Source organism: Melopsittacus undulatus, chromosome Z (genome assembly GCF_012275295.1).
Source record: "Melopsittacus undulatus isolate bMelUnd1 chromosome Z, bMelUnd1.mat.Z, whole genome shotgun sequence".
Lineage (NCBI taxonomy): Eukaryota > Metazoa > Chordata > Aves > Psittaciformes > Psittaculidae > Melopsittacus > Melopsittacus undulatus.
In genome coordinates this window covers 22,771,140-22,796,312 of record NC_047557.1, presented here as the reverse complement: position 1 = coordinate 22,796,312, position 25,173 = coordinate 22,771,140, and the positions used below count along the sequence as shown (strand labels likewise).

The 25,173-nt window shown below is 42.2% G+C and overlaps 1 protein-coding gene across 1 annotated transcript in view; it reads right to left on the bottom strand.

The window, feature by feature from the left end:
- Positions 1 to 2,091, bottom strand: part of ERBIN (erbb2 interacting protein) — a 114,319-nt gene extending 112,228 nt beyond the window's left edge. Inside the window, exons 1-2 of the mRNA XM_031051494.2 lie at positions 1,898 to 2,091; positions 1,301 to 1,392 (exon numbers count right to left, since the gene is read on the bottom strand). The gene's annotated coding sequence lies outside the window, so the exon portion shown is untranslated. The remainder of the gene's footprint in view (positions 1 to 1,300; positions 1,393 to 1,897) is intronic.
- Between the last annotated feature and the right edge of the window lie 23,082 nt (positions 2,092 to 25,173).

The following is a 25,173-nucleotide window of genomic DNA, read 5'->3' as shown; positions in this document are numbered from 1 at the left end:
AACTTTTTCCTCAAGTACTGCATCACTTGATGCTGTTACAGAACTACACATGTAGGAGTGCTAGAAATTTTGCACAGAAATTACTTTGCCCAGGCATCACAAATACCAACATATCTCAGACACTTGAGAGACTGAAGCACACAAATCTTATCTGACCAACACACTGCTTCTGAGTCTGACAAACAGGAACAAAAAAAAAATCAGCACAGACCTATGGCTACCAGATCATTTTGAACATTCACCGTATGATAAATACTCTGCCTTCACAGAAGAACTAACCAGTAATTGCCGCTTTGAGGCACACAGAATGAGTCTGTGGTGAACAACACTTCTTCCACTCCATGCAACTAGTTAGCATAGCTTAACCAGCACCAGCCGTACAAAACCTTACACCCAAACTTCACACTTGGTTTTCCAGCTCAAACAGGATGCCTTTCAAAAGTTATAAAGGGCAAAGTGGTCATCAAAAGCAAACAAGGCTACGTTAATTCAGAGGTTCAACTGAACGTAATTCTAAGAAATCAGACCACTAGCTAGTACATACTTTTTTTCTCTAATGGAGGTTCTTAAGACACACTTCGCAAGGATCAAAATTCAATACCGACCTCTCCTGTACAAGACGAAAAATATGCAGTGCAACCCGTCATACTGAGGACAGAGAGGGGGCGGAGGGGAGGAAGAGAGGTGGCGGCAGCAGACAAGGGGCAAAACTGCGACAGCGTTTACAGAAGATTACGAGGGCACATTTTTATAAATAAATTTAACACGTATCTTGAAGAAGACCGGCTAGACGCTAACCGGTATTCCAGAAAACAAGGCAAACACAGGGAGGGCCAAACCTCAAGATCTTTCCATTAAGTAAAAGATATCACCTTCTTTAGGGCTTCCTTATTTCCCGATAAGTTAATTATACTCCCGGGGTTAGCAATCTTTTTGGAAGGGAAGGAGGTGAAGCGGCAGAGTCAGGGAGCGGAGCAGTTTCAGTTCAATACATTCCCCGACCGAACAAAGAAACTTCTGTGTCTGAGGAGCTTAAAAACTTTCAGTCTCCCCAGACTCTCTCCTCAGCCTCCATGAAACCAGCGACTACATTCATACAAACAGCACTTAGGCGAGAGAGAGGAAAACACAAAACACAACTAACTACGCGAGGCGGAAAACAACGCAAAAAAAAGGCCAAAAACAGGATATCAAAATGAAGCGTGAACTCCTTCCTTCTTCCCCACCCCCTTCAGCAGAGGAAGGATTTTTCTGTTGTTACTGCTGCTGCTGCTCCCCAAGCTTTCTCCAGTTAATTTACCTTGTCTGTCGAGAGTCTAAATCAGATCCAGCAGGCAGGAGTTTCTTCCGACACCAAGGAAATGTGTTAAATCCAATCGAGTTTTCTTCTGGCTAGGAGGAAAAGGACAGCGAACAGAGAAGGGGAGACGGGGGGGGGGAAGGAGAAAAAGAGATGAAACAGTTTACGTTGAGGACAGGGCGTTCGTCGACCCGAGCGGCCGACGCGCCTATGTCGGGAGAGTAGGAACGGACCCCGGCTCCTCCCGGACCCCGCTGGCCACGGGATCTGGCCCGCGGGCGGCGCGATCCGCGCGTGCCCCGCCCGGCTCCGCGACCGCCCGGCGAAAAACGACGCCCGGCAGTGGGACCGCAGCGCCCCACACATACAGCCGGCCCCGCCAGCACGGCCCGGCCCGCAGCCCCTCGCCCGCCCGCCGCTGGCCTGCCTGCCCGCCCGCCTTCCTGCCGCCCAGGCGCGCTGGGAGCTGCCACCCCACCTCCAGCTCCTCACCCAGGGACGCGGTGCCCGAGCGCGGCCTATGCCCCACACCTCCTACACCCCTCAGACCCCGCCGCCGCCAAGGGCAGGAGGGGAGCGGGAAGGCCGCCTCCTCACCTGCCCGCCTGCCGCCACCGCCTTCTGTCCCCGCCTCGTTTCGCACACTTCCCCTTCGGTTCAGCCTCCCGCCCCCCTCCCCGGCCTCGGCAGCGGGGGGCCCGGGGGGGCGGCGGAGTTGTGGGGAAGCGGAATGCCCGGTAGCAGGAACACGACAGGGAGCGGGGTGGTGTGAGCGAGGAAGGAGTGGGGGACCGCCGCGCCCCTGCGGCTGCCGGCGCCGAGCACTGCCGCCCAGGCCGGTGGAGGCACTGCAGCGGCGGGAGCGGGCAGGCGCGGCGGGAGCGCCCCCACTGGCCGTGATGGGAGGAGGGAGAGAAGGGGCGGGCTGGCAACGCCACCACCGAGTCCCACGAACCTCCCCTCCTCCCCCGCACACCGGTGTGGGGCTGAGTGCGGGAGGCCTCGGTGAGGCCAATCCCGGGCCAGGGGCGTCGTGAGGGACGGGCCGCCGCAGCCAATGGGGCTCTGCGGGGGGCGGGAGCGGGCTGTGGAGGAATGGGGCGCGGTGGGGGCTGGCAACCTTGGAGCCGCGCGGGGTCTGGCCGGGGCCGGGGCCGCGGCGGGGGGCGGGGTCTAACGGGGAAGACGTGTCGCGGGGCAGCGGAACGAGCACTCTCTCTGCCTCCGCCCGTTGTGCGGCCCGCGCTGGGGTCGGGTGTGGGGCCTGATCGCTGAGGTCCGAGTGTCTGGTTGGGCCCTTTCTGGCCCGGCAATAGGTCGGGGCTGAGACCCCCGCGGTGGCATGCGGATAACGCTGGCTTTCCCCCGCCGCACTGGGCGCGTCAGTTGCCCGTGGAAATGCAATCCCCAGTGATAAATGTGTCCCTGGGCATAAGCATCTCGGGTTCCTGGTTTAGTAATGGCAAATGCTCTACGCAAGCCACTGATCTATCACATGTGGGGAGCCCGCCATCTTGGGTTGGTGGCTGTCCCGCAGCTGCCACTGCATTGTGCCTTATACTCCCTCAGTTATCAGGAGCTGAGGGAGCAAACACATCTGGTGGAAAACTTACAGCCTTCACTCAGACATGATGTTTGGATATGTTACATTAAACTAAATGCCACATATATAGAACCATAGAATGATTTGGGTTGGAAGGAACCTTAAAGCTCATCCAGTTCTAGCCCACCTGCCATGGGCAGGGAGACCTTCCACTACACCAGCTTGCTCGATGCCCTGTCCAACCTGGCCTTGAGCACTGCCAGGGATGGGGCAGCCACAGCTTCACTGGGCATTCTGTGCCAGGGCCTCACCACCCTCACAGTGAAGAACTGCTTCCTAATGTTTGATCTAAACCTATCTTCTTTCAGTTTAACGCCATTCCCCCTTGTCCTGTCCCTACATGCTCTTGTAAAATGTCTCTCTCCTAGGCCACCTTTAGGCACTGGAAGCTGCTTTATGGTCTCCCCTGAGCCTTCTCCAGGCTGAACAAACCCACCTCTCTCAGCCTGTCTGCACAGGAGAGGTGCTCCAGCCCTCTGAACATCTTTGTGGCCTCCTCTGGACTCACTTCAACAGATCCATGTCCTTATGCTAGGAGCCCCAGGGCTGTGTTTCACACAAACCTCCAAATATGTTTGTATTTTCAAGTGTGCAACACCCTCAATACAATGTGATAGTACTGAAAATGCTGTTAACTGCAACAAGTCATGCACAAATATATTTCAAAAGCTGTCAGTGGGTTAACTGTAGGTCACACCACTTCAGTATTGGTGTTCATTGGATCGCAACAGTACACTGATGGAAATGTTTTTCTGTTTAATTTCCTTGATTGCTTGAAATGGGTGTTCAACAATACCTGTTGTGTACACAATATGCCATTTTAACCATCCTGGAGCACAGAGTTCTGCTCAGCCACAAAACAGCACATACAGCTGACAGCGGGGTGGATTTGTACATGCTGTTCACCTTATGTTCCTTAACTGTGTTCTGCAGAGACCACATCTAAGGTGGTAGTTTTGTTCTCAGGCCCATTTAATCCATGGCTGCTCTGCTAAAACTGCCACCAACTAAGCTGGAATAGTGTTTTATTATAATAATCTGTTTACTGAGAAATGGACAAAATGCTGAAACATGCCATTTTACATGAGGCATTGAACAACAAAGTAAAATGGTATGTCAGGTTAGTATTGACCTGCCCCTGATTTTACCATGCAACTAGATGTGAAAACCCTTTAAATCCTCACCACTCTCTGAAATTAACTCCAATTGATATTTCCTGTTCAGGATCATTAGTTGCTTCATCCATTTTATTACAGTACTTTGGGTGAAGAAAGTTTGATCTTTAGCAACAGTACATTCAGTTAATCATGTTTATGAAAGTCCACTGTTTTTTTGAGGCTGTTAGTTGTTTAAACCTTCTTGCCTGTGTATGGGAATTGTATGCTTGAGTATCCAGTTTGTATCCAGATACAGAATATTAGCATCCATTTTTACTAGGGTAATAACATTCACTTACTGTGTTTCTTTACTTTTCTACAAATAGTCTCTGTCTTTACAGAGCATACGCCCTGTATGGGGTCTACTTACATGCCTAAAATAAATAATTAAACTAAATCAAAGACTACCATCAGAGTCTGTAAAAATAAAATTATATACTTTCATATATTTCCCAAAACATTAAATCACTTCGATTTCTTCTTGTTCAGATAAGCCATTTTCTTCAAATGAGTCAGCTTTGGTCTAAGGCCAAGTATGAGAACTTTACCCCCACTGACAACAGATTTAGAATTTCTCTCTATAGTCCACTACACTAGTGTTATAATAAAATTTCTTTTTTTTTTTCCTCATGCAAACTATTGAGCATTGTTGCCTCTTACCCAAAAATATCATAATTAACATTAAGGGCTTTCTGTAAATTATATCCTCCATCACGAATTTTTCAAGATACTTCTTTTATGTGTAAAGTAACATAACTCTTTTAATGAGAAAATGTTCTTTGGCAATGTTTGCTGCAAATTGAGAGCAGCCCTGTGGAGAAGAACTTGGCGGTGTTGGTTGACGAGAAGCTCAACGTGAGTTGCCACTGTGCACTAGCAACCCAGAAAGCCAACTCTGTGCTGGGCTGCATCAAAAGAAGCATGACCAGCAGGTCAAGGGAGGTGACTGTCCCCCTCTACTCTGCTCTTGTGAGACCCCACCTGCAATACTGCATCCAGCTCTGGGACCCCCAAAACAAGAGGGACGTGGTCCTGCTTAAGCAAGTCTAGAGGAGGCCACAAAGATGCTCGGAGGACTGGGGCACCTCTGCTATGAAGACAGGCTGAGAGAGATGGGGTTGTTCAGCCTGGAGAAGAGAAGGCTCAGGGGAGACCTTAGAGCAGCTTCCAGTGCCTAAAGACGTCCCACAAGAAATCTGGAGAGGGACATTTTACAAGAGCATGTAGGGACAAGACAAGGGGGAACAGCTTTAAGCTGACAGAGGGGAAATTTAGAACAGGTATTAGGAAGCAATTTTTCACTATGGCACAAGTTGCCCAGAGTGGCTGTGGCTGTCCCATCCCTGGCAGTGTTCAAGGCCAGGCTGGATGGGGCTTTGAGCAACCTGGTGTAGTGAAAGGTGTCCCTGCCTGTAGTAGGTGGGTCAGAACTAGATGATTTTTAAGGTCCTTTCCAACCCAGATAATTCTATGATGCTAGAAATTGCCCAATGCATTTATTAATGCAGCAGGACAACTGATGGGTGTGGGAAATTTTATAGCAACTGTTGCTTGCTCCCATGTTGAATTTTCAGTAGTAACTTTAGTTTCAATGTGTGATACTATTTCACCTAAGGGTTTAGCCATCAAAATAAAAGCCTAGCCAAAGTCTGCTGAAACTGTAGCTAGCTAGACCACAACTCTTGAAGACATTTTACACAGACAAGATACAACTATCTATACAAATTGAGAAAATACCAAGGGTTATCCCAGGGATTTAAAAGTGCTATAAATATCAAGACAGTTTTTAGATTACAGCTTCAACAGAGTCCCCAGCAACATTAATTCCCAGAGTTGGTATCCCAGTTACCAAATAATTACATATTAAGCGCACAATGTACAAAATATAGAGTTACATAATGAGTCGTTCAAGTGAGACTGTGCAACTGATCCCAAAGTTTAAACAAATTCTCCATGCACAATTTAACAGCAGACACCAAGTCCAAACTCCTCTCATTCAAACTTCTATTTTTATACTACACTATGTTACACTAGTAAATGCTGCAACAACATGTAGCTGAATTGAAAATATAGTTGGTGAAACAGCCACCTCTGTGTTTGTCCCTTTCAAGAGTTCAATGATCTGAACAACATATATACAGTTTTTCAGAGTAACAGGGTTTAATTATATCTTTTCATACTAGCGTTTGTTGTGCTCATGTATTTTTACTTGTTCAAGAGCTAGATTGAAAGACCTGCAGGGTAAGTGCTTCTGCTTATTAAATAATCAGGTAGTGACTTGAATGGTGGATTTTAGCTTGACTTGAATTGGGGCTTCTGGACATCATTGTAATATAAATAATAAACAATAATTACTGGAATTAATAATTGCCTGAAAGACCTAATGAGACAATAATTAATCTTTTATTTAACAAATCTGTATATAAGCTTATTTTAGATACTCTAATTTAAATTCATCTGTGGTCCATAAAAATGTCTTGCTGTGACATTTTCTGATTTGATTTGATTCACAGCTGGATTACACCACATTTATGCTGGTGAAATCCACACCAAACTGGTATAATTCACTGGCTATTAAGTCTTAGAAGTTCGTTGCTATGACTCACTAAATGCATATTGCCTATCTACTGTAATTACAGAGAAGCTAAGTAAACGACTTCTGTTCAGTCTAACTTTGAAATAATCCCAGATTTATACTGCATTAAATATTGTGCTATGCCATGCAAAATTTTCTCTTTAATTTGGTTACATTATTTTCAAACAGTAAAATCAAACTGTGACAATTTTAAGTGTATTGTGTGACTTAAGTTTTGGAGTATTATGCAAGTACCAGTAGAAAACCTTTGTAACACTACAACCTATTTTGTATATGCTATGTTCTAGAAATGGTTAGGAATGTTTTAGAGTTATTTTTAAACATTTTATTGTGACTTTTTGTTTGTATTTCTCTTCCTTGGTTACCATGGGTGAGCTCCTGAATCCTGACTGAGGAACACTTGGCACAATGTTTCACAAGGAGGAGAAAAGACAAAAAGGTGCTGTTAAGGCAACTCTGCTTTTGCCTGATTTGGACTGCTTTGCTCCCAGACAGTCTCCTTAACACTGACTTTAAGCTATGCTGCAGCCCTTTAGCCTAAGAGTCTGTTTTGACAGCTGATCCCCTCACATAAATATTTTGCTGGTCAAAACAAATAGAAAGGAATGAAAATGTAGCCATGCCGTGTGAGGACATGGACATCTAAGGATTGTAACCATCAATCCTTTGCTCACAAGGTCCTTCAGGGCTCCTTCTGGCCATACTGCAGATGAAGAGTTAAATATGAAGTTGGCAGAAAGAGCCAACTATGTAGTTGCCAAGAATAAGTCATGCTCACTATTACATCTCTGCACAGATGATGGGTTTGGACTGTCCTTGGTAGGTTCTTGGGTCTAAAAAGGGTAACAATGAATGCTGCTGAGGATATTCGTGCCCAAATAGGAATCGTAAAAGAACACTGTAACAACCTAATCGGATTGGGGATCTGGAATATTTTTTCTGTAGGAAATCCATTATGCTAGCTCTGTAATAGCTCTATGACAGCTTTATACCGGTTACACTGTTCTTCCAAGGTCAGTAATTAGTGTTGTATCTTGTAGGAAAACTATCTCACTCCTCTATTTTTCCACTAGTGGGAAAGAAGAATTTTTGTGGCAAGTTTTTTTTTTCTTCCCCCTCCCCCCCCCCTTTTTTTTTTTTCCCCTGATGAAAACGCATCAGAATGTGTTCTGGAGTAGCAAGTTGGTGAATAGGTGATGCATAAATAGACACTTTAAACATTACCACAAATATCATTCCAGAATTTTTCTCTATAAGAACTTTTGTGATTATACCTATCATGCTAACAGCTAAATAAACCTTGATTTCTCTGACTGTAGAATGAATTGTATTTATCTTATAACTTTCTCATCTCTATTCTGACCATTTATTTTTCTTAAAAATGGCTAACATTGACAACACAAATCTCTTAGCAACACTGTTGAATATGTGCACACTTAACAAATCCATTACTTTTTCCTTGTCATCTTATTTTCTGTGAATATTGTCAGTCATGTAAAAATAAAGACAATGTGAATTTCTGGCTTTGCTGTTGGCTCAATGGTATCTAGAGTTGAATTTCTTATAAAGTACTACCTTTGGAGCCACAGGTTAAACCCTTTTGAAGCAAGGAGGTCTCAACAGTCCAGTGAGATAAGGTCTGTAGGTCTGTTACACTCATGGATTGTACCTTAAGTACAAAGGGTTTGATTTGTAGAAAAGCTACCATAGAACATTTTTATGAGAGTCCAAGAACCAATTCTTTCAATTGCCCTCCGTTTGCAAAATAAGGTTCATGAGAAAAGATGATTGGGGAAAAGTATTATTTTTTCAGAACCTGTTAAAATTGTTGTAGATTTTTTTTTTCATCATGTAAGAAATTAAATTTTAAGTGCGATTAAACAAGAATCAGTTTGTCTTCCCCATTTCTTTTCTTTATGAAGTCTTCAGTTTGCTTTTATTTTTTCCCCATTTCTTCTCCCCACCTAACAAATACAAATGACAATTTTAAATGCTAAGAAACTTTCTCAAATTTTACATATTCTATCCCTTCTCCTATGAAGAAACAAAATATAAAAGATTGCACTTGTATGACTAGCAAATCTGAAAACCATTATTGACATTTTTAGTTTTCTTTTGGCAAGGATGGTTTCAGAGTGGCTTTTTAAGATCTAAAATAAATGTATTTTCAGTTGTGTCTGCCTTAAGTTCTAAGGCATGGTTGTTGAAAACGGTAAAATTAAAGTCGTGTTTCTAATGTCTTAGTTCACAAGGTTAATCTATTGGTTACATGGCAGGTATAAGTATTATGCTACATCAGCAAGGAAATAGTTACTTTTCAGGCCACAAAGGTGAAAAAGTTGTTTATTAACTCATTTCCATGCCTGCAAACCAGCAAAAGCTAATAACAGAGAAAGTGGCCTTACCAGATGCTCTGGGAAGTGCACTTTAGTCTAGAGCTGTAATTACTCCTCACTATGATTTCCATAAATAAAACAATTTAAATATTTTGATTTGTTAAACTAAGGTTGCTTAAATGCATAGATTCTGATTAACCATGCTATTAGCATCATAGCAGAGTTTGCAACTGAGCATCATGACAGCATAAATGCAACACATTTTCATGAACATATTTCAAAGTGTTGTGATTAGACAGCATATATTTAGATTAAACAGACACACAACTCGTGATAACACCCTGCGTTCAAATTTGCACAGAAAAGATTTCATCAAGAAAAAAATCACAGCCTTGTTGTTTACTGTTGGTAAAACAAATCCACTTAAACCTAAATGCAGGTGGCACAAAAACCTATTAATGCACAAAAAAACATTCAGTGTAAAATACAGTTGCTGTTATGGGGCTTGCCTTCATATGATGATCTTTAGCTGAAGTTGAAATTTATTATGCAATTTCCCTGTCCCTCCCATACCCATTACATTTACTCTAAAAGTAATAGAGAAGTGTTTCAATTAAAAGCTTGTCTTACTTCTGTACATTTCAAGAGCACAGTTATGATGCCATGGCTATTAGACTGATACAAGTCAAAGAAGGTTTGTAGAAGAGGTGATATCTTTAATTAGATGAACTGACAGAACTGGAGAAAACAAACATAATTTTGTATTTGACTGACAATCATTAATGAGATCTGACAAGTACTGAGACCCAAACTAAATACAAAGTGGGATTTGATTGTTCATAGTATAATAAAATTATTTTAATCAGGTAAACCACTGGAGAGAAAGCAGTTGCTAACATGAATGTGCAGGGGTGAATAAGCAAGAAAACTGTGAGTTTTCAAAAACAATGTCACTACTCACCCCACATTTTTTTTATCCACTGCTGAGAATTTAATTCCCAGGATTATTTTTTAAACATGACTTACAGGTCTCCTGTGAGCACCTGGACCGAGCAAGAGATGAAGCATTTTCTTTATGCAAAAACAATTATTCGTCTATCCTTTGCTGTGTTTTGTCCTTGATCAGTTACTGTGTAAATTCATTGTAGTGAGTAATGGTTGACTAGTTTCATGCAGGTAATTCTCATGAGAGTATGTGATGTGTTTAGTGTAATATATCACACTTTCAAAAGTCTGTGAAGAAGACCCAGGGAAATTAATAATTCTTGGGCTCTGACATCAATTATGTTAAATACATCAGTATTCATGAATTTTGCATTTGCTGTGCCAGCAAGGTTTGGTTATAATGAGTGTTTGTATAGATGAAATCTGCTTTGGCTTGTGAGTTTAATGTTGGAACTGTTGTTTGAAAAGAGGTAGAAAAGGGCTCCAGACATTTTCTTATGCCAGCTTTGAAGAAACAGGAAAAAATCAGGGTATGGCTGCACTCTTTTTCATCATGTATCTATTTTTCTGTATGAGCTGTTTTGCCTGCAGTTCAGCCACGTATTTATGTTTCAGTACAACCATTAATACGTAGAGTACTGGACATACATATATATATATACACACACATAAATCTGGTAAAGCTTAAATCTGAAATATTATATGACATATATGTAAATAAATTATATGTAGCATATATATACAGAAATATGTAAGTGATAAGCATTCACCCTTATAGTGTAAATCACCTCAGGCATAAGTTTAATTATTGCTCAATTTTAACGCAAATAAACATCAATAAAAATATATGGACATGAAAGCTATGTTAGTTTGAAAAAAAGAGTGATGTCCCAGAAAGTTTGGTAATTTAACAGACATGTTGCTGGCACAGAGATTTAAAATATAAAGATATTCTCTTTCAAATGCAGAGATATTTTTCGTATGAGTAAGCTCATTACCATCACTGAGATTGCTAATAGATACAGAATTGTACACCTGACTCTAGATCTGTGACCTAAGGGCTTGTTTACACTGAATCAGAAAAGTACGTACATTGAAATTTATGTATCTTAATTTCATGTGATACATTTTTAGTATGTACTAGCTGTTGAGATACCATAAAGCCTTTATACCCATTTGAAGCTTATAAAATGAGACATGCATAATGTTTTACTGAGCTACTGCCTTCCTGCCCTTCCCAAGTTGAGTATATGCTGGAGGGGTTAGGAAGGTCAAAAAGCCCCTATTTGCTCCTGAGTTACAGTGTTGAGGACTCATGATGCAGCACTGCAAGCTGTTTTCATCTCCTTGCTCTGCTGAAATCATATACAGAGCCCCAGAGAGCACTTACGGACCTCTGTGACAAATGCTCCCCATATATACTGCAGCATAGAAGCAGCTCAGACCTTGCTGAAATGAGGACCACATCTATCTGCCACAGACAACTCACCAAATTTGTCCCTGTTGCCATGCCAAAAAAAGTACCATAATCCACTGCAGGAGAATGAACGGTGGATAATGAACAATTCTCCTTTCATGTGCATATCCTAGAAAAAGCCTGGCTGAATTTTGGTGTGGAAAGACATATCCAAGTCAGTTTGCCATAGGCAGTGTTGGCACTAGTGTACACTGCAAGGACTTCGAGGCTGACACACACTGCTGTGGAGAAGACTCACATAAAGCCAGGACCACTTTGCCTGAGTGTCTGACTGAGAGCCTCAGTGTTTGCTGGGTACGTTCAGGGGTAACAGGATAGGTGTTCAATTTGTCCATCTTATGGACTGCTCAGGATGGCAACCCTGAGAAAGGAATGTCAGCCAGTAAATCTCCTTGTTTTGTGTGGTTAATATGCCATTCATGTGAAATGTAGCACCAGAGGTAGCAGTCTTTTAGTTTTCAGGTGAGGCAGTATGACTTGCAGTGTTGCTGTAGGCATTTTGAATTGCTCCTAACAACCAGGTGTACCTCTGCAGACCTTTTCATTCCCTAACTGTTCATTCCAGTTGCCTTCATTTTTATGTTCCAGGAAGTGACCAAGCCAGAAGTTTCAAGATCTAGTTAAAAATAATGCCTCAGCAAAAACGATAGTTTACTGATGCTCGGCTGTTCAGCAGAAAACATTCCTTTCTTTCCCTTGCTCTCCTGCCCCACCATACACATTTTTCTTTCCTCACCTCTCCTGCAGTGGCTTGGGCTTAGGAGGGTGTCCTTAAAGTCTTAGTATTATAGCAAACAAGTCAAAGATTACTGCTATCACCCCTCACCAATAAAAAAGGCCACTGTTAGCTACTGCATTTTTTAATAAATAAGCTTCACTGGAAACTTGAAGCATTTCTTAGGAGAATAAAACTTGAATTTAAATGTCAACATTATTTTACAGCTGTCTTGTCCCTCATTCCAACACTTAAAGTGACCCCTTCACAGTCATATGTGACTATGCTTCCAGAGGAAATTAGACTGCTTCAAATCCACCACATATAGGAAACATTCCATGAATTCTTTCTCCCTATGTTGATTGCATGAAGATGGATATCACCTGGACTATATTGCTGCATTCTCTCTCCTACTTAAGGGCCTCCAATTAAAAATGAAGTGTTTAGCCACTACTAAATATTGAAAACCTTACTCTTTTCCTGGAGCTGAATGAAATCATTCAGCTAGCCTTCAGAGAAGGGCCGGCCTCTAAAAAATTAAAATCAGAGTGATAAACAGAGGTATTTTGGTCCCAGGTAAAGAAGAGTTCAGATTGCAGTTTTCAGTTACAAAGGGACAATGTAAAGGCAGCAGTGAAAAAATGAGCTTGATTTAATCATGCTTAAATATAGCCTGTTCCCTTCTTTTTTTAATTTTTTTGTCCTACAATACACAACCATTGTTTCAGGTTGGATGTTCCAAGGCAAATCTCCTATCTGCATGTATATAGAATGTATAGCTTGAGTAAAGAAACAGCATTTACTGTGGTGGGAGGTTGATCTTCTGTTTATCTACAGCACAGACTGCTATTTTACAAAACGTGAAAGAGAAAGCTTTACATGTGTCAAGTGAGGATAGAAAACTTGTTACTGCCCTGCAGCAGCTTCACCACACAGGGGAAGAGAGGTGAAAGTGGAGGTTTAAAAGCTGCCAGTTCTGCTAAACACACCAGAACAAAGGTCAAAGATAGATTTTTACTGTAGGTCTGCATTTCTTTCTGGTAAAAATAGTCTAAAAAACATTTTAAAAATGGCAGCCAGATCTCATTAAGAAACAACCCACAGTGGGAGGTTGGTCAGAGAATAGACCACTTATAAAATCATCACAAGATTCTCATATTTTCTAAAATCCCAGTTAAAAATGTTTTGAGTTCCAAATAAATTCACTGTTGTGAATATTATACATCAGTCTTCAGGCAGAAAAGACAAAGTCAATATGCCTTAAAATATCATTAGCTTAGCTTTTTATATCAAACATGCAATAGATCATCTTATGTTTTCCAGCAGTTAAGATTCTGGTTTGAAAAAGGTGTGCTGGCTTTTCTCATTTAAACCATGATCCTGAGATTCTGAGCAGCACCTGTTAGTGCTGGGAATTTCCTGCTGACTTAAACCTCAAATTAAGAACAAAAATAATAAGAATCTATGGAATAATAAGAATCTCTAAACCCTATTACTAGTTGAAAAAAGACTCATTTAGATCTCTTACTGAAAATGGATGCTTAGACTGTAAAGAACTGATTTTCTTTAGTCTAGGATGGAGATGGAATGTGCTTTTTTTAATGTAATAAAGATAAGTGTGATACATAAGAGTATAATTACCTTTGTTTAGAGTTCTTGTGTGTGATGCATTTTGATTCTAAAATACAGGCCAATAATTTAGAAGTTGGGGTGCTAAACGGTATGCTAAAAGAAGGAGAGGCAATGAATAAATTCCATACCATTTGTTGATTTTGTTACCCAAGATCCGTTACTATTTTCTGCAGTAACATATTTTTCTGGATGCATGCACCATTTGAACAATGTTTTATCTGAAGCAATTCAAAGATAATTAAGATAATTCTTTCACTTTGGCTAAAGTACAGGTTCATGGCATGTCTGCTAATGCAAGTTAGGTAATATGGTAAGAGCAGGAATTCCTTTTTTGATCAGCAGAAAGAAAGCAGAACAAGAGAACAAGGTTTGGTTTTCTGGGGTTTTTTTTGGTTGGTTTTTTTTTTTCCCCTGATTATAAGTAATCTGATTTCACGGGTTATTTAGAAAGAACTGTTTAGGACAGAGGAAAGCAGGTTTTAAGAATACAATAAACAGATACAGCTCTGTTCCAAACCTGAAGCCTGTCCAGTAGTAATTCCATGTATCACTTGTGGAAAATTCTTTAAGGAATGAAATTATTATGCTGTGGCATTATCACAGATTTAAAAGAGATTCAAACAGGGATACTGGTGAGGGACTATTCATTAGGGACTGTAGTAATAGGACAAGGGGTAATGGGTTCAGACTTAAACAGCAGAGGTTTAGATTGGATATAAGGAAGAAATTCTTTACTGTTAGGGTGGTGAGGTGCTGGAATGGGTTGCCCAGGGAGGTTGTGAATGCTCCATCCCTGGCAGTGTTCAAGACCAGGTTGGATGAAGCCTTGGGTGATATGGTTTAGTGTGAGGTGTCCCTGCCCATGGCAGGGGGGTTGGAACTGGATGATCTTAAGGTCATTTCCAACCCTAACTATTCTATGATTCTATGATTCTGATTTTTTTCTCAGTCACTCAGGTCCATTAAAATACTGAAAGCTCACAATTAAATTCCAATATAATATAATAGAATATAATAGAATACTTATAGAATACAATAGAATACTTATTGGCATGAAAAACATGTATCAATGGTTTATTAATTCTCTTAGCCTTCAGTCCCGGAAGGACTGCAGCACTAAGGGAGACAGGTCACTATCACTTTCATTACTCCTCTGTCTGTGCACTGAGGATTGTTAAATAATTTTTTTGCTTGATTAAACTGCTAAGTGGGATTGTATAATCTCCACCATTACTTCCAACAATGATGCAGTACTTATCCTCCAAGGAAAAATAGCACACATTTGCAGAGGCCATAAAAATTAAGCAGAAAGCAGTGATAAACACATAGGACTACTGACCATGTTCTAACCATATTACACATGTCACTAGTACTTTACTGCTTTGGAGGAGAAAAAGACCTTGTGGAAGGGGTAGACTAAAAATGAGCATTCAATAAGCAAATAGCTTATCAGATAAGCAGAACAGTCTGAATATATAATTAAAATGGGCTGAACTGAAGCAGCTGTAAGATTTCATTGAGTTTATGGAATTCTTAGCCTTGTTGACATTTTGTTTTTCTAGGATATTCAGGAGGATGTGAATTTTCCAAAGTCAAACTGGTAAATACATACTTCTAAATCTCTGCCTATTTATTTGCAGTACTCTTATCCCCTTGCTTCTTAACCTCAGTTATTAGTCATTCTTGCTACAGGAATTTATTGTAAATCTTGACTGTATATCCATGTGCTGGATAATTTCAGAAACATGTTTTAACATTTTAATTTGATGGCTGAGAGTAATATCTAACAAAATTCCCACTGAACTTTGTTCCTAGCATGTGTGTTCAGCTCTAAAAATTTTCCATTTTAAATCACTTTCATCTTTAAAATAATTAAGGATTTTCTCCCCAGTGTTCACGTGCCATTTTCCAGGCAGAAAGAATTTAACAAGTGAACTGAAAGCAGAAAGACTGACATTAAGACAAGTTTAGACCAAAACACAATACAGAATTGTCAGACAAATATGTAGGGTAAGATTCACTGTTAATACCATGTGTAACAATGGTTTGGAAAAGAAGAAAAGAAATTTCATGCCAACAGTTTATCCAGTCATGTAGAATCAAAGTCTCTTCATGCAAACAGTTCCATAATGAGCATAATGAGGCAAGACTTTAAAGGTATATATGCTATATCACACAATCTGGTGCAAAGACTTGGCTACAGTAGCTGAATCTGCATACTTTTTTCTCTGTAGATTCACAGTTTTAAAAGCTAATAAACTGTGGGAAAAAAAAAACCAAAAACAAACCAAAACCAGCAGGAAACGTTCCCAATCCTCCAGAGCAGACAGGCTCATGCACAGAGCACTGCAACAGCAAGAGCAACCTCTCGATGAAGACAGCTGTCACCGTGATTTGTACCGGGGGCAATTCCTGGGATGAAGCAGGCAGCAGGGTCCTGGCTGCCAGGAGAGGGACTGACTCAGTGCCACTGCACTGTCAGATCCTCTGGTGTCACTGGCTAAAGAAAGCAACAGGCGCTTTCTACCCACTCCCAACCCAGGCTGTGAGGTTTGCACTTTGGCCCTTGCTAAGGCGTGGGCTGGAGCATAGCACATGAGTGACACTTGTTGGCCAACAGGCAGTAACAGAGGCATGAAACAGCCCAAGGGGAGGGCTGGTGTTTGACAGCTACTCTGCTGGAGCTCAGTCCTGCCACATGTGCAGTGATGTGCTGAGGGCAGGAAGTTGATCTGCAGATCTGTAAAACCCCTTCCTGGAGTAAGGACATTCCTAAGGCAGTCTAGATATAGTATATTTCTTATTTTAACCTACAGTGGGTTTCATACAGACAAATTACAAACATCAGGAAAAATAATGGAATAATATAATATTAACATTAAACAGCTAAGAATGGATTTCAGTGGCAAAATGGGAATTCGTTTCTCTGGGAATATGGTGACACTTGGGAGATAGCCATTAACCATCAGCACAGCTCTGCTTTCTCTCATTCTCATTGTCTGCCTGAGTTTTGCTACAAATGCAAGTCATGCTAATAAGCTAAACGATCCAGCAATGCAGTACCACAGAACTGGGCTAGGATGGATTGTTATTGTGATTTAATTTTACTGGAGAGTATGGATGTTCTTTCTCAAACTGACATATAATAATGGGAGCACAGATCCAGTCCTGCAAACATGTTAAAGGCAGTTTTTCCATTGCTCATATTCTTAACACACAAGTTTCAAGCAAACACATCTACAATTAGGTCATCTTTTCTTCCCTCCCTCCTGAAGGCTGTGCTATCCAGTGCTGGCAGCTCCTGGTCACAGCCAGCACTATACTCAGAAACTGGTGCCTAGAGCTTAGATGAGGCACTCTGAGACCAGGTGAGGCCAATAGAGCCTCTTAAGGAGGCACCAAAGGGACACATGGACAAAGCTCCTTCCATGGCATATGCAGAATTTAAATCTGACACAACCAAACCCCTCACCATCTCCACCACATGCTGAGTGTACATCCGGCCCTACAACAGCAGACAGTTGCTTCTGACCCCACAAAGGGTACATAAGTAGTCCCATGATAGGATACATTGTGTGTCTCCTCCAGGCCAGGCAACCAGGAGGGTACGCTGCTGCATGATTTGTATGATGCTAACAGAAGCCCATCCACCATGTTCTGGGGCAAAGAGAGAAGTAAGCTGGGCACTTGCTTGCCCTGAGAGCTCTGTCATGGCACTGAAGTGCTGCTGTGCTTTGAGTAAGGTGTGTGGGGAGGAGCTGGATGGAGGCCAGACCCTGTGGGCATCCCCACACCACTGGGACATGCACGTGCTGCAGCTTCATCACCCCAGCCCTCAGGGAGGCCACTCTGATTCAATCCTCAGCAGATCCTAGAGAATGCAAAGGAAGGAATAGAGCAGGACCACTGCAGCTGCAAGAGAATCTAGGGAGAATGTGTGGCTCGATTTTTGTGAGAGACCAGCTGAATTCTCCTTTGGCTTACAGAATTCTTTGCCAAAGATGCATTTTAAACATAAGGTTTGTCTGTGACTTTTTCTTTCCCTGTGACAAGTCATTATTTTGGCCTGGCTTCATCTAGTACAGCTTGCGAGTAAAGCAATCCTTCATACAGACAGGTCATAAACATCAGAAAAATGTTTATAATAGGAATTTAGAGACCAGCATAAGTGCCCTTCACTGCCAGGAGCTGCACTGCATGCACCCAACCCTTCATAAGAAACTTGGCCCATTAAAACTCTTGTTTACGGATGACCCACCTGTTCTGGCTTTCAGTGGCATCTAAGACGTCAGCAGAGCTGTTGATCAGAACAAACTACTGCTTCTAATGCCATTAAGCAGAAGACTTCAGCGTGGCAGCACTGTGTATTTAAGTACCAGGACATCTGCTCTTTCATGGAACAAGTTATTTTAATTATGGAAGTACTCATAATGTCATGGGAGCTATTAAAAATAAAAGACATGTCAGCAGTATAACTTTCAAACAGCCTCACAAGTGACATGTGGCTGTATCTATATGATAAAGGTGGCACTTTTACAGTTTACCATCAGAGTTGTGGGTTTTTTTGTCTAAAGTATCCATGCAGTATAAAATCTAAATGTTTTACAGTTCCAGGCTGTTCAACGTAACTTAGTTTTTGATGGCATGCTGTTACTGAAAGCTCTCTTAATCTTGTTTTCAGAGTGAAAGGATAATCTTGTTAATTCGCTGATCTAGGATTTAAAAGCTCTGAACTCTGTATCTCAGTTTGCCATAGACCACACATAGCCGGAGCGCTGTAATCCCTCCAGCTATGCCTGGTACACAGCCCGGGAGAGAGTACCTCCCTTATTTACTATTTGCAGCACTTGGCACGCCATTGTAATACAAATAATAGGTGCTGCAGTGTGAGAGGAACCTGTTGAAGTCGCTTAACTCTTGTTGGTCATGTCAGTATCTGCAGAACCGCTGCAGGAAATGTGGCTGACAGAGGCAGTGCGGTTACCCAAGCACGTATGAGACTGCAGCGGCACGCCAGGTCCAGCACCGCTTCTGTTAGCAGGGCTGTGTGGTGGCCGCTGCGCTGTGATCGGGACAGAAATAGCTGTACCTTCAGCTCAGGACCTGATGAGTAAGTCCTGCAGAACTGCTGACCGACCGCGGAGCCGCCGAGCTGCCCCTCTCCTTGCCGCTTAGGGCCCCAGGCAAACCACAGGCTGCTCACACCTAGCAAGGAGACAAGAAGAGATAAATCAGACCAACAGGCAGTTCAGCTTGATAAACCGGATGAGTTTCTACACTTGAAGGCTCGTGACATTTAAACATGATGGTAATAGCGTACTGGCAGAACAGCAAAAGAACAATCATACATGTTTTCTTCAGCCAGTCAAAACCCTCGAGGCTGCCACAGCCCTCGTGTAGACTTTGGCATGCCACCTGCCTTACAAGAGCCTGCGATGCTGTGCTTTGTTTCTCAGGGGTGATGAAGGGCACAATATGTTTGTTTTTTGTTGTTTTCTTCCCTTAAGCCGGTCTCAGGTCTAGAGGAAACAAGTATTTCACCAATTTAGCCTGCCAATAAGAACAGGTGGTTGCACAGCTTGCTCTAAAAGGTGCAAAAAGCCACACAGCCAAGGAAGCACAAAGGGAACAAATAAAATTACATGGGGAGAAACTCAAGGGCAGGAGCAGCCCAGGTGAATGGGTTTGTTGTCAGCACAACACAGCTCCAGGGCCTCATTATTGGAGGAACAGATGAAGGCAAATCCAAACATGGGAAACATGTCAGTGGGATACATGCTGCAGCATGGCAGCATGGGCAGAGTGTGATCTCTCTTATCTGTGATCAGTCATAATAGCTTTATCAGCTTGTTTCTGCAAAGTGGACTTCAACATGAGTGCCAGTGTGTGGAAATGGTTCAGTAAAGTGCCAATCTGAGGCAATTGCCTCATGTGCTAGGAACAAGTCCTACCTTCTCCCACTCCCTTTCTCATATGCTTTCCCTCTCCACTGAAGCACATCTCTGATTTTCACGATTGTCTCCTCTCTCCCTCCTGTTTTACCACTTTTTCATTTAGTTTCCCTCTACTTCTGCTTCATGAGAGTTCTGCTTTCAAATACAGAGACTTAGAATTATGTAAAACTATTAAATATTCTGCACATAAATCTTAATTGTTGGGCAAACCAAATCAACCCTCAATTTATCTGACCCACCAGCCTGCAGGCTTGCTCTGTTAGCTATCCCATCTCCAGATGCTAGTTGTCCACTCTGCAGAAGAATTCAGAATTCAACTGAAGATGAGTGGGGTATGTTGTTGTACATACAGGACAGCTTTTGTTTCATTTCTGATCATTGTCATTTCCCATTGTGTAACCCAGTTAGGGTAAACATCCTTAACTCTGCTATTTCTTTATGTAGACATCTGTATCCCCAGTTTACCCTAGATACTAGTCCAAAGGTTCTGCAAAATTTCTCTGTGAGGGCAATTTGGATGACAGCTGTCTCTCTGCCAGGGTGCAGAACAATGTCATATGCTCTCATTTAGCCTGCTTGTTTTCCAGCTGCAGAGAACTGCCTAAGTTCTTGGGACATCAGCTCTGTAGCTGGTCTCCTCAGATGCAGAGGAGGTTTTTTGTCTTTGCAGCTGTTAAGATTTATGACAAATCAGTTTTCTCACATTTGTCTTCCCACAAGATTTCTTCAAAGCATTATGATAGAGGCCAGCGAGTGAGGAATCTCCTCTGCTTTAGTGCAGCTCCTGCAGAGCTGGAGCATTTGTCAGACAGACATGTCCCACATAACAAAGCAATCTGTAGCTCATGTACAATCACACAGAAAACACAGGACTGATGCCCTTTAACCCCGAGTGTGAGGACATGAGTAAAATCTAAAGAAAAGCCAATGAGGACAAGAGGATGGCATGTCAGCCTCACACTCTTGCCTCTGTGTAAACACAGAATCAAACTTTGATACTCAAAACATGGTTTATTTCAGTAAGTGGAAGGATCCAAGGAAAGCAGGCAGGCTTTATAGCACAAACATCCAGAGAAGCGAGTATGTCTTCTGTCAAATACAGGGACTAATTGTAGTTACTTACCATGTCACTTGTTAGTGAAATAACAGAAGGCTTGTATGAATGTTATTACCAAAAATTCTTTCTCCTTCCCCTGCCCCCAAGATTGGCAGCCATCAAAACCACTTTTCATTTCCTTTCCTAGAAAAGGTAGACCCAGCACTTTGAGGTTTATCCCTTACTAGCACATTATGTATTTTCTCGAGAAGAGGGCAGCACAGCTTATAAAGACGTGAGTTACCTCTTAGCATGGAAAAGCCCTCTGAAATTAAATCGGTCTTTCTTTACTTGAAATTAGGGAAGATAAAATGTGCCAAAATGTTGTCACTTATTTTAGATACATAGAATTAGAAAACTGATCCTGCATCATAAAAGCAACACCAAGAATAAAAGGAAATAAATAAAAAAAATGCAAATATTTAAGGTCCTACAATCTGACATGAGTAATCAAAATGCCCGGTCTTCAAAGCTGGTGATCGTCCTGTTCCTCTTTAAATTCTAAGACACTGTAGATTGTTTATCTATGATTTATCTATTGTTCTTAATTATTTCTTTTAAATAAACAGGATAGGCATAATACCACTGCAGAAGGCAGACCTGTTCAACAACGAAATTTAGTACAATTACAGAATTTAATAAACTTTATTTAGATTCAATAAAAACAAATGCATTATCTATCAAAGAATTTTCTTTTAAAATATATCAGTGCTAATCACAGAAAAAAAATCAGTGTTTCTAGTTGTTCAGATTTCCAGATGCACGAGAAAGGAATCAACACTACAGGATCCTTATGATCCTTATTGCATTATGATGCCATTTTTTACAACACCCAATGGAGGCACCTGTCTGTAAAGCCAAATGTTTTGCTCTCCCTCTTGAAGTGGTCACTGGAGCTTGTTTTGAGCTCTGAAGCTCACCCAGGCAGAAAGTAGGATACCTGATGATTTTCTCTGGCTCACCACTCCACTCAGATCACTTCAGAACTTGCACCCCAGAGTATGTTAATACTACGTTTGGCTTTGCTGAGTTTGTGAATAACCAGCCACAGCAGCCTGGAATCGCTGCTGCTTCATAAAGAAATGTGAACAGTTCGAGTTTACAACTTGTGGCTAAATACCACAGTTAGATGCTGAAAGCCTAAATATCCAGGAAGCTGCGGTAGCTGATGGCAGTCTAAGCAAGTGTAATGGTTACTGCAAGTCAGTGACATAAACCACTCCAAATGCAGTCTGTTTACAGTTTCAGACAGACTCGAAGAGCTGGTGGGAATTTTGTGTTCGATATTTGCCTAGCAGACAAGGCCCGAGAGTCAGGAAGTGGCAAAGATGTTGTTCTCAGCCCAGGAGGCTGCAGGAAAAAAATAGTTGCTGAGTCAGACAGAGCTTTCCCCAGGACTCTGGCTGCAGCCCAGCCTTTAAGAAGACCAGCCAGCTCACCTAAGGGTGAAATCAAAGCTTTAACACAGTCTGTACAGCTTATGGAGAACAGCTCTCATTTTTAGGACAGCTTTTTCGTATTTTAAGTGAGCTCTGTGGCAAGGAAATCCCTGGAGCCTTGGAAAATCTGTATGCGTGGTTTGTGCAGTATCTTCCCAACCTCAGACATCTCTGACATAGCCAAGAGCTCTGAGCTGCTGGCTGAATGCTGCTGTACCTGCTCCTGTTACCATGGAAATGGACACTGGCAAAAGTAGGATAAGAGCTTTAAAGTAATTACCAACATAATTAGCACTTTCATCTTTTTGGAGATTGGCTTCCCCAGATCTTCTCAAATAGTGAAGCCATCCAATTCAGACACATTGAGTGTCTCAGTATTGCAAGTTAGTGTCTGAAGAAGCATCAGTTAACATGGTCAGTGTCGGAATGACACATGAAAGGAAGGCATTGTTGGAGTCGGGAAGCAATAGGTTCCTGTGGCCTTCTTTGCTTATTACTAATAGAAGCTCTTCTCCTTTGCTATGAGTCACTGTTCCAGTTTCACCCCTAATTAATTCAGAATCAAGAGAAAGGGCACAAACATGAAGGGAAGCTCCCAGTGATGGCTCAATAAAGTTTGCAGAAGAGGGGGAGGTGAAATAAGTCATTATAGTAACAAATCTCAAGATAATAGAGAAGAATCAGCCTCAACGACATGCTGTACAGCAGTCATGCTGGGAAATATAAATACCGGTGTCTTTCTTATTACACTGCAGCTGTCTGAGCAAAAGACATCAGACAATGAAATTCTCATCTGAGCAGCACAACCTAACCAGTACGCACACCAGGAATCTGTCATCCAGGCAGCAAGTGCATCAGTTAGTGTACATTAGCTTCCACACTTTGCAAAAGCCATCCTGTTCCAGGGACATCTCCTTCACCTACAGGGGAGTCAGAAGGGAGTTTTGGCTTCTGAAATGTAATTTCAGAGTTCTTTGCTGAAAGCACAACAGCCTGCTTGTATTCTGTTGAGTACAGAACTCACCTTCAGTGACCACTGAAGTGACTGCTTGCATAATTATTACTGCTTCTAACAACATTAACATCTGGCTGGATGCAGTCTGAAAGATTCTGGCTGTGGTTACTTTGCAGAAAGAGATGTGCTTTCAGAAGAAACTGATGAATCCTAGGAAGAAAATTAGGGCAAGATAGCAGGTAGAATTCTGTAGATTTCCTGGTTCACTCGTGGGTTTTAACGATCTAAACACATATTGTAATTAAAAAAAATTAATGCTAATTACCTCTGTTCATCTCATTCTGTCAGGCTGCCTATGGGCAGGGCGGGGCTGCAGAACCAAGTTCCAGGCAGAGCCATCTGCAAGGAAGCTGTGTCCCTGGGGATGTCATTTGTGCAAGTCCTACTCACTAGCACATGCATTTGTACACAACCTGTTCCCTTTGGAGAGTTTGGTTACTTAAGTGCCCTCACACAGGCTAGTCACTGCACAGCAAAGAAAGCTTCTTTGTGCCTCCCTCCCCCATAGAAAGGTAGCAAGATTCAACAGCACTAGGTGAAACTTCTTAGCTTAATACTGGGGATTTCTGCTTGAAGTTATGTGTTGTACATCCGTTTCTCATGCATCCATATTTTCAGGACTCTTTAAGATGGCAGGTAATTTTCTCTTACTTATTCAGTGCAGGAATTTTTCTTAGACACTGAAATCCAAAATTGCAGTTATTCTTCACCAAAATACAGTTGAGACAAAAGATTATATCATCCAGATGCATTTGTCATAGTCTGTCTCCCTGCCTACCACTCTTAAGTGTTTTTAAATGAGTGTGAGGGTTAGGCTAAGTTCTTCCACTAAGGGCAAAACATCACTGTGGGTGGAACACTTCTCTGCTTTCACCATGACGACACAGACCTAACTGGCTGAACAGCTTCCTTCCAATAGAGAGCCCATGAGACATCTGTGCACGTGAAAGACACACACATTGTCATGGCTCATTGCAGAGAAAACTGGGGGGGGGGGGGGGGGGGGTGATCCTGCACAGGAAGGTAGGAAGGGGTAAGAGTGGTGAAGAGGACCCAGGCTGGAGGGCACTGTAGGGAACTGCTGTGCCATGACTCCTGCAGGAGGTACTGTGCCTGCTGGGAGCTGTGTTTTGCTCTGATGCTCAGTCTGGACAACTTCCAAAGTGACGCTGTCTGCTCCAGATGCTCTGAGAAGCTTCCAAGATTCCCAGGCTCCTTCACTGCTACCCTTGGACCTCCAGAACAGCTCTAATTCCCCAGAAAAACCAGGGAGCCAAAGCCCTCAGTAACAGCTTTACTTTCTGCAAGGACTACTGCCAAATTTCTAACTGGCTTAAACAAGTTAAACACACACAGAAAACCCACTCATGCTTGCATCAACCAAGTAACTGTCTTTAGCAATCAGGTCACGACTAATACAACCATGGTGTGCTTTGCAGGCCAGCAGAGCTACACCAGACACAGTTCCAAGGCAAGCACTCAAAGAGTTAGAAGGTGCTATAATTAAGGTACATAAGGTTAAGAGGTGCATAATTACGTTCAACCATAATTACACCCACTGGTGACTGTGCTTTATGATATAGTCTTCAATTACATGACCACCTCCTTTCTTCTTTTCCCTATGGGATCTTTGCCTGTGTCAGGACAGACTCCATGGCACAGTGCTGCAGGATTGCCCAAATTGCCAGCAAACATGTCATTGAGGACACTGGGGAGAGCAGTAGCAATTGCATTGCACTCTCTCCAGCCAGCCTTTGTGTCAAGTTGTGCTTGTGATAGAGATGTCTGAAGGGTAAGAAGTCTGAGCTCAAAACTTAAAGTGTTCTCATGCAGATTTGCAAAACTTAAAGATTTGCATGTCTGCTTTGCATATTATTAAAGCTTGGATTTATAAATCTCTGCTGATGT